The sequence below is a fragment of the Bos mutus genome, chromosome 8 (assembly GCF_027580195.1).
Source record: "Bos mutus isolate GX-2022 chromosome 8, NWIPB_WYAK_1.1, whole genome shotgun sequence".
In the NCBI taxonomy this organism is placed as follows: domain Eukaryota; kingdom Metazoa; phylum Chordata; class Mammalia; order Artiodactyla; family Bovidae; genus Bos; species Bos mutus.
In genome coordinates this window covers 63,866,969-63,877,429 of record NC_091624.1, presented here as the reverse complement: position 1 = coordinate 63,877,429, position 10,461 = coordinate 63,866,969, and the positions used below count along the sequence as shown (strand labels likewise).

Sequence of the window (10,461 nt, the reverse complement as noted above, 5' to 3'; positions counted from 1 at the left end):
CAGCAGCTTTGTCTTCTAGGTCAGTAAGAGTATTCCACCAGCAACAGACAAATGTTATCTCTTGAACTTCATCAGATCAGATCAGATCAGTCGCTCAGTTGTGTCCGACTCTTTGCGACCCCATGAATCGCAGCACACCAGGCCTCCCTGACCATCACCAACTCCCGGAATTCACTGAGACTCACATCCATCGAGTCAGTGATGCCATCCAGCCATCTTATCCTCTGTCGTCCCCTTCTCCTCCTGGCCTCAATCCCTCCCAGCATCAGAGTCTTTTCCAATGAGTCAACTCTTCGCATGAGGTGGCCAAAGTACTGGAGTTTCAGCTTTAGCATCATTCCTTCCAAAGAAATCCCACAGCTGATCTCCTTCAGAATGGACTGATTAGATCTCCTTGCAGTCCAAGGGACTCTCAAGAGTCTTCTCCAACACCACAGTTCAAAAGCATCAATTCTTTGGTGCTCAGCCTTCTTCACAGTCCAACTCTCACATCCATACATGACCACAGGAAAAACCATAGCCTTGACTAGACGAAACTTTGTTGGCAAAGTAATGTCCCTGCTTTTGAATATGCTATCTAGGTTGGTCATAACTTTCCTTCCAAGGAGTAAGCGTCTTTTAATTTCATGGCTGCAATTACCATCTGCAGTGATTTTGGAGCCCAGAAAAATAAAGTCTGACACTGTTTCCACTGTTTCCCCATCTATTTCCCATGAAGTGATGGGACCAGATGCCACAATCTTAGTTTTCTGAATGTTGAGCTTTAAGCCAACTTTTTCACTCTCCTCTTTCACTTTCTTTTTTTTTTTTTTCAGGAAAATTCTTTGTTTAATGGCATTCAAATAAATCAGAGTTCTTAGAAATAAATAAAAACACAGTTTAGTCTTTCTGCCTTTCTAAAAAAATTCAAGTTTACACATGGTAATAAGGCGTGTTCAAGCTTTAAACAGTTTAAATTGCCTTCTCACAGTAATTTAAAAGATTATCACAAATTTAATCCCTGAGATATAATTTCTAAAACATAAAAATATGGAACGCTTCACGAATTTGCGTGTCATCCTTGCACAGGGGCCATGCTAATCTCTGTATCGTTCCAATTTTAGTATATGTGCTGCCGAAGCGAGCACTCCTCTTTCACTTTCAAGAGGCTTTTTAGTTCCTCTTCACTTTCTGCAATAAGGGTGGTGTCATCTGCATATCTGAGGTTATTGATATTTTTCCTGGCAATCTTAATTCCAGCTTGTGTTTCTTCCAGTCCAGCATTTCTCATGATGTACTCTGCATATAAGTTAAATAAGCAAGGTGACAATATACAGCCTTGATGTACTCCTTTTCCTATTTGGAACCAGTCTGTTGTCCCATGTCTAGTTCTAACTGTTGCTTCCTGACCTGCATACAAACTTCTCAAGAGGCAGATCAGGTGGTCTAGTATTCCCATCTCTTTCAGAATTTTCCACAGTTTATTGTGATCCACACAGGCAAAGGCTTTGGCATAGTCAATAAAGCAGAAATAGATGTTTTTCTGGAACTCTCTTGCTTTTTCCATGATCCAGCAGATGTTGGCAATTTGATCTCTGGTTCCTCTGCCTTTTCTAAAACCAGCTTGAACATCAAGAAGTTCATGGTTCACATATTGCTGAAGCCTGGCTTGGAGAATTTTGAGCATTACTCTACTAGCGTGTGAGATGAGTGCAATTGTGCGGTAGTTTGAGCATTCTTTGGCATTACCTTTCTTTGGGATTGGAATGAAAACTGACCTTTTCCAGTCCTGTGGCCACTGCTGAGTTTTCCAAATTTGCTGGCATTTTCAGTTCAGCACCTTCACAGCATCATCTTTCAGGATTTGGAATAGCTCAACTGGAATTCCATCACCTCCACTAGCTTTGTTTGTAGGACTGATGTAAAACAATGACTCTTATACAGAACTGAACTTAGGTTGATTGACTCACAGCAAAGCCAGTGTACTGACATGGGTTGTGATGAAGGAAAGCACAGTGTTTATTGCAGGGTGCCAAACCAGGAGAATATAGTGCTCAAAAGATCCAAACTCCCCAGTGGCTTTTAGGAAAGGATTTTTAAAGGCAACACTTGGGATGAGTTTTACAGTGTGATAATCAGAAGTTGGAAATCTTGTTTGGACATGGACATTCTTCTGTTTGGTTGATGGTGAGGTAACAGGGTGACATTTTGGGAATCTTAACTGTCAATCTTTTGGTTTCAATCAGTTTTGAGTCTATGTGCTTGTGGTCAGCCTGTAGTCACCATTCTCCAACTGCATGGGGGTGGGGTGGGGTGGGGTGGGGTGGGGTGCTGGGCGGGGGATGAGGTGTCAATTTCTGCAAAACAACTAAAAGAATTGTGTTACGTATATCCCTTAAAGAGGAACTAGAAGTTCTGTGACTATTTTAGTCCTGAACTATTGTTTAAGCTATGATTTCTTTTCTTCCTTGACTGCTTTCCCTCTGTTTCTGCATTACTTCACTTGTCTAGTTATTAACAGCTTGAATCTGCTGTTTGGAATTTGGGGAGGGCCTAGGAGACTAAAGTCTTTTTCCACAAACAAGGAACGAAGGACACAGAAGTGTTTTTCTACTTGGGAAGGCCCTGCAGGGTACTGCTTGGTTTAGTCCCCCCTTTTCTTTGATATTTCTCAGTCTTTATGGGAGCAGGGGCAAGACAAGAAAGGGCATAAATTTTTGGATAGAGAGATTAATCATAGGCTTAGCAGGGGAACTTGGTTTTAGGGGGGTGTGTGACTGGTGTGACTAGGAAGCCATGACATTATAGAATTGATGGAAAATCCTCTTTTCTATTTATTGTCTGCCATCTACCACCTCTCTTTAGTTTGAATAACCTGCTTAGACAGTACAGATAGTGGAATGCCCAATGGACACACTGGACTGACAACAATGCAATGATTAGTTGAAAAAAAAAAGAAGCAAAAATAAGAAAATTATGTGAGCACAGTGTTTCTGAATCTGCAGAAAAGGCAATACTAGTGATTTCTAGACTGTACTAGCATATAGTTACAGACCAGTAATGTACATCCTTGTGCCTGGCAAGGCATTTAGCACCACTGGATTTGCTTCGATGCTGGTGATCCTGTTCTGCCCATCACAAACTTCTCTCTGATTTTCAGTGCTTCAGTTTCTTTGGAACAAGCTTGCTGGATAAACACTTCTTGGCACGTGGAGACACAAAATACAGAAACAAGTGTAGGGGAAGAAAAATAATTTTCCTTCTACCCCTCTAGATTTTTGACTGAGAACCCCTCTGTAATAAGAGACAGATTAACAGGAGAAAAGCAAACAGAAGTTTTATAACATATTTACCTCCTGTACACATAGGAGATACCCAAGAAACTATATAATGCCCAGAAATGGCCCAGACTATCACCTTAAATACATTTCCAGCTAAAGCCAAAAGAAGCTTTTGGGAGAGAGGGGAGGGCAGTTATGTGAGGTTATCAAGCAAAGTTTGGAAAACAAAAGTTTGGTTGTTTTGCAGGTTTAAATGCCTTCTCCACTGATGCATTTCTTATAATTTAGTCATCTTTCCCTTCCTGGTACACAGAAGGAGTCATTTTTTAAAATGGAGATTTCCCTTCAGTTCAGTTCAGTTCAGTCAGTCGTGTCTGACTCTTTGTGACCCCATGGACTGAAGCACGCCAGGCTTTCCTATCCATCACCAACTCCCAGAGATTAAAAGGGAGATTTCCCTTATAAGCATAAATTTCCCTTACAAAAGGGAAGCTCACTCATTTTCAGAGTTTTCCCTATGTCTTCTGTTTCTTAAAAATAACCAGTTCAAGATAATTCTCCTGACAAATAGATGTATTTTGGCACAGCATATTTTTGCTTTCCTTCACAGGCCAACTGGTCTACAGAAGTATCCCGCTCTTCAGGATTATTTCTTGATTTATTTGATTTTCACTGGCTTTTTTCATGGGGACCCGACCTCAGAGCACCTTTAGGAATACTTTTACTACTAATAATAATTACCTCCCTGGTCCAGTAGCATTCTCTCAAGGGTTTTAAAAGCTTGTACATAGCTGTTGGCCAGCTAAAAAATGGTCTCCTTCAGACTGGAAGGATAAAAAGATCCAAGGAACAAAGACAACATCAGGATTATGAACCTGACATCATCTCCTGAAACATGTATACCAAAGAGGCAATTATAACCTGGAATAACTTTTAACATCATCTCTGATCAAACCTCATGCTTGGCCAGAGTTTGATCAAAAGGTAGAAATGTCACACTGATCTCTCATGAACCTTTCTTGGTAGACTGTGGACCACTGATCCTGGGAAACTACATCAGCAAAATGAAGGTTAACTTTTAGGCTTTATATTCTTATTAATATTCCATCAGCCCAGAAGTCAGACCATCTGGACAACCAGTTTGTGATCGCCAATAACACAGGTGATGTCCTATTCCTATGTAACCCCAGCCAATCAGATGTTTTTATTCCTTATTTTCCTTGTCCCATATTTTTCATCCTAGAAAAGCTTCCTTCCTTCTGCCACACATTTCAGTTCTCCACACTCCTGAGTGTGGAGACTTTCTACTTCATGAAGTGTTAAAAATTTGTCTGTAGGACTTCCCTGGCAGTCCAGTGGTTATAACTCCACTCTTCTAATACAGAGGGCACAGGTTCAGTCCTTGGTTGGGGAATTAGGATCCTACATGCTGTGTGGCATGGCCCAAAGAAAAAAAAATTGTATTGCCTAAATTGTCTTTTAAAATCATATTAACAGCACATATTGGTCATTTAAAATTACTGATCCATGCTAGGTCTTCTTAAATGTGGTTCAGTTCAGTCACTCAGTCATGTCTGACTCTTTGCGACCCCATGGATTGCACCATGCCAGGCTTCCCTGTCTATCACTAACTCCTGGAGCTTGCTCAAACTCATGTCCATCAAGTCGGTGATGCCATCCAACCATCTCATCCTCTGTTGTCCCCTTCTCCTCCTGCTTTTGATCTTTCCCAGCATCAGGGTCTTTTCTAATGAGTCAGTTCATCACATCAGGTGGCTAAAGTATTGGAGTTTCAGCTTCAGCATCAGTCCTTCCAAAGAATATTTAGGACTGGTTTCCTTTAGGATGGACTGGTTGGAGCTCCTTGCAGTCCAAGGGACTCTCAAGAGTGGTCTCCAACACCACAGTTCAAAAGCATCAATCCTAAATGCAGAGCAAGAATTCAACTTTCATAATCACCAGAGCAATGCACAAAAAAAGAGAGAGCTTTAGGTTAAGACAGATTTAGTGAATCAGAATTGTTGGGATATGGAGTCAGAGAATTTGTATTAAAGTCCCTCAGGATGATTCTAATGCTTAGCTAGGATTGGGGACTGGAAAATCTCATGGTCGGAGGAGCCTGGTGGGCTGCAATCAATGGGGTCACTAAGAGTCAGACACCACCGAGCGACTTCACTTTCACTTTTCACTTTCATGCATTGGAGAAGGAAATGGCAACCCACTCCAGTGTTCTTGCCTGGAGAATCCCAGGGACGGGGGAGCCTGGTGGGCTGCCGTCCATGGGGTCCCACAGAGTCAGACACGACTGAAGCAACTTAGCAGCAACAGCAGCAGCAGTAGCAGTATAAGATGAAAAATATAAAAGGAATTTATTTTAACCCATAGAGACATTGAAGACATCCTGTTCCTCAGCATTTACTTTCTTTCCTTTGACTTTCCTAAAACAATATCCATAAATAAATATTGAAAGCAAAGAGATTATTGACATCATTGCTATGTATCGTGCCTCGAGTTTGAGATTGTTTCTGAGTTCTCGTTGATGTTTGGCAGTCTTGCCAGCACATCCTAAATTAAATCAGATAGCTGCTTCTCCTAGCGGGGCATTGGAATGACTCCAGCTAAGAATTGATCCAGTAACAAACAACTTAATTTATGATGGTATAAAAAGCCTCAGCCTCAGAATATCTGTAATTAGGAAGAATCCAGTTGAGATTGAGGTGTGATAAAATGAATGTTGTCCTCTCCTTCCTTTGCACATTGCACACATGCACATACCCACTTCTTACTTTCATAGATTCTCACAGCTAGAATACTCAGTGAAGAATCATTTGGTCTATCATATGGACTTTTAGGCTTTTTAAGTGAATAAAATATCCTGAAATTGTGATAATCCTAAGGTATGAAGATGCCCCAACAGCCTTGAAGTTTGGAGGAACTCAAGATAAAGAAAGTAGAATCCTTTATATAGATGTTCATGGCACTGTCCACACTCTGGCATGTTCTTAAACTAAAATGGACTCATCGATAGGGGCCAACCCCCTCCCCCTACCCCCAACTCTACCTAGCCTGCCTTCCTGAATCACTTAGGGTTAGCTTCAGGTATGAATGACACAGATCCCTACATACTAATAATCTAGATTAAGATAGAATTTGTTTTCTTTCCCATGTAAACAAAGTTCTAAGGTAAGCAGTCCAAGGCTGCTGTGGTGAGGCCACCATTAATGGGGACCTTGACTCTTTTTGGTTGCTTTGTTCTTGTCAAAAGGGGGCTTTTCTTTCACGCTCTAAGTAAGAAGCCTGAGTTCCGGGAAGCAGGTCAACAGTCTGGCTGGCAGGAGGAAATGGGGGAGGAGAAGACAGCATAGCTCCTTTCTGAAGGACACAACATTAGCCACCTATTTGCAAAGAGAACTGGCAAATGTCATCTTTATTCAAGTCAGCCATGAGGTTAGTTATACTCTGAGGTTCTATTACTAAAGGATAACTGGAGAAGAGATAGTAGGGTGTGAATCTGTGATTTGATCCCATCTCTTTCAGGTAACCTTTGTTATCAATTTCTTGCGTAACGTTCAAGAGATAATTCTGTATAAACAGTCAAGCATATGTGTGTGCATATTCACACCCTGCTTCTTTAAAAAAACAAAAAAACTAGAAGCCTACAAGTTACTCTTCACTATTTCTTGTTTGTTTGTTTTTCTGTGTAAAAATTATTCAGGAAACCAATTCCTCTCTGTCAACATATTTATCTTATCCTTTTTAAATGACTGCAGAGTTTCCAGTTAAGGGGATAAACCATTACTAAAATCCCACTTAATGGCATTCAACTGTGTTTTGGTCTTTTTCTACTATAAATATGCAACAATGGCTATCATTCTAAGTTTACTCATATGTGTAAACAAATCTATAGGATATATGTATATATGAATCAATGCTTCATGCTACCTATAAATTCCATTTCTTCCCTGCTTGGGCTCTTGCTCCTATTAGCTCTTGCTGCTTTCCAGGCCTAAAGCACAGCAGTATAGCTGGGACTTTGCAGTCCTCTGAGGTTTTCCTTCTGCCGAGTGCCTGTGATGTCCCATGTACTGCGCTTTCCTCTCTCTTATTTTAGTCCCTTGGAGAAGCACATGCTACAGTAGTTTTTTGGTAAAGCATTCCTAAGTGAGGAAATATTTTGAGATCTCATAAATCTGAAACTTTCAACATTCTACTCTTACACTTGATGTACGTTTATGGTTTGCCTGGATATGGATTTCTCAGTGGGAGAGAATTTTCTTTCAGAATTTGAAGGCTTTGTTCCATTATCCTAGTTCAGTGTCATTCTGACTTCTAGGCTGTTTCACTTAATACATAATCTGTTTCTTTCTGAAAGTGTCAAAGACATATTTATTCCTGGCATTTTGAAATTTCACAGTGAAGTGCTGTAGTTCTCATTTTCACGTATTGGCCACCCACTTGTTGGATCTTCCAACCTCGATATGTAAGATCTTCAGCTACAGGAAATGTTCTAGTATTCTTTCTTTGATACTTTGCTCCATTTTCTCTGTTCTTTTTTTTAATGGAACTTCTATTAATCAGGTGTTGAAGCTCCTGAAATGATCATCTAATTTATAATTAGATTATAATCTAAATGGGCTTCCCTGGTGGCACAGACAGTAAAGAATCTGCCTGCAATTCTGGAGACCTGGGTTCGATCCCTGGGTCAGGAAGATCCCCTGAGAAGGAAATGGGAAGCCACTCCAGTATTCTTGCCTGGAAAATTCCATGAATAGAAGAGCCTGGTGGGCTACAGTCCATAGTGTCGCGAAGAGCTGGACATGACTGAGCAACTTTCACTTTCACTTAGTAAACAGAGACCTTAGATAATTATTGGTTGAGTCCTTGCCAGGAAAGAAGATGAATCTGTTTTCTTCCTGTTGGGCTCTGCTGTCATCACAGGGTGTGAAACCTCCCCTTTCTGATCTCCTGATTCTATTTAATTGAGGTTTCTGTTTATTAATTTTTTGGAGAGGCATAAATGATTTATCACATAGGCATGATTAAATGATTGGCCAGTGATATTTGATCCAACCTCCAGGCCCTCTCTCCTCCCCAAAGATCAGGGGGTAGGACTAAAAATTCCAACCCTCTAATCACATGGCTGATTCTCCTAGCAACCAGCCATTATCCTCAGGTGAATCCAAAAGTCTCTCATTAACATCACGAAAGGCATCTTTATTACTCTCATCACTTGGGAAATTCCAAGAGTTTTAAGAGCTCTATGCCAGGAACAATGGGGGAAGACCAAATATATATAATATTTCTTTCTATAAATCCCAATATCATAGGTGCAGTAAGCAAAGCTATGCATAAGCAACAAAGACAGCAATGTGTATTGTTCTAAATGTGGGCTCAGAGTCAGAGATGTGTGTTTAACTTCTGACTCTTCTAGTCACTAACTCTGTAACCATGGCCTTGACGGTGGATTTCTGAAAGATATGTGTGTATGTGTGTGTGTGTGTGTGTGTGTGTGTGTGTGTATGCATGTGTGCATGTGTGCTCAGTTGTATCTGACTCTGTGATCCCATGGACTGTAGGCTGCCAGGCTCCTCTGGTTGTGAGATTTCTCAGGCAAGAATACTGAAGTGGGTTGCCATTTTCTTCTCCAGGAAATCATCCCAACCCAGGGACTGAACTCAAGTCTCTCGCATCTCCTGCATTGGCAGGTGGGTTCTTTACGAGCAGAGCCACTGGGGAAGCCCATATACATATATATGCATATAGACAGATAGATAGACAAGTATTCATAAAGAGGAAGCAGTAATGGTACAATACTCATTCATAGGGTTGTTGATATTAAGGATTTTAGACCAAAATATATGTAGAAAGGATATAGGGAAGAAAGTAGAGATTAAGGGTAGGGGCTCTTACACTTGGACTAATTCCTTAAGTTTCTGACACCATATCTACAAACATCTGTGTTTGGGTTCATCATTCTGTAGCCAACATTTATTGAGTGCTTAGTAGATATGAGTAACTATGATATATAATCATAATAAATGCTCAATAAATGTTAGCTATCATATTTATGTAGCACAGTACTTGGCATCTACAAAGCATGTTGTAAATTTTAGCTCTCCAAAGATATGTTCAGTTATAGATTATTTGAAATAAGAAAATGATTTAACATCTAAAAATTTCAACGTTTGTGAAACATTGATCAAAGAAATCTGGTAAAAGTGTGAGTGTGAGTATTTGGGAGAGTGATTGGGAGTGAGAAATTCAGTATAGCCTTGTTAAATAGTGGTTAGATTCTGTTGATATTAACACGAATTAGCTGCCAAGATTAGCAGCTCCATTGCCACATCTTTAAGGAAACTAAGACATTTCTCCACCAGCCCTAATCAGCATGGAGGCAAATATTTGGATTAATCCAGGTTAGAAATTAGAGGATGACTGCCATACTGAGATAAGGGTATAAAAAATGACGCCACAGTAATGGTTGAAGTAAAGTCCCAGAGAGTCGAGACTAAATGGGGGAAGCAGTGTAAGCCAGGGGGTATCATATGTTTGGAGGAAAAGTGGGGTGAAGATGGACAATAGAAAACAGTGTAGACTAGAAGTGAGAACACTGACACCTCAGATCTTAATGTGAGTTAGAGCAGAGTCCTCAGGGATCCAGTCCAGAGGGCAAAGTCAGATCAAAATCTTGGATTAAGACTTAAGAGTCTTTTTTAAAAAATTTATTTATTTTAATTAGAGGCTAATTAAAATGTTAATCTTTAAAACTCTCCTACTTGCTCTAGAGGCACGAACCTGTAAGAATTATCAGTTCAGTTCAGTTCAGTCGCTCAGTCGTGTCCGGCTCTTTGTGACCCCATGGATTGCAGCACACCAGGCCTCCCTGTCCATCACCAACTCCCAGAGTTCACTCAAACTCACGTCCATCGAGTCGGTGATGCCATCCAGCCATCTCATCCTCTGTCGTCCCCTTCTCATCCTGCCCCCAATCCCTCCCAGCATCAGAGTCTTTTCCAATGAGTCAACTCTTCACATGAGGTGGCCAAAGTACTGGAGTTTCAGCTTTAGCATCATTCCTTCCAAAGAACACCCAGGACTGATCTTTAGAATGGACTGGTTGGATCTCCTTGCAGTCCAAGGGACTCTCAAGAGTCTTCTCCAACACCACAGTTCAAAAGCATCAATTCTTCGGCACTCAGCT

General features: G+C 40.7%; 1 non-coding gene across 1 annotated transcript; it reads right to left on the bottom strand.

Moving 5' to 3' along the window:
- Positions 1-1,023: 1,023 nt before the first annotated feature.
- Positions 1,024-1,127, bottom strand: LOC138989066 (U6 spliceosomal RNA). Its single transcript, XR_011465299.1, has one exon. It is a non-coding gene; the product is annotated as a U6 spliceosomal RNA (small nuclear RNA).
- Positions 1,128-10,461: the final 9,334 nt, after the last annotated feature.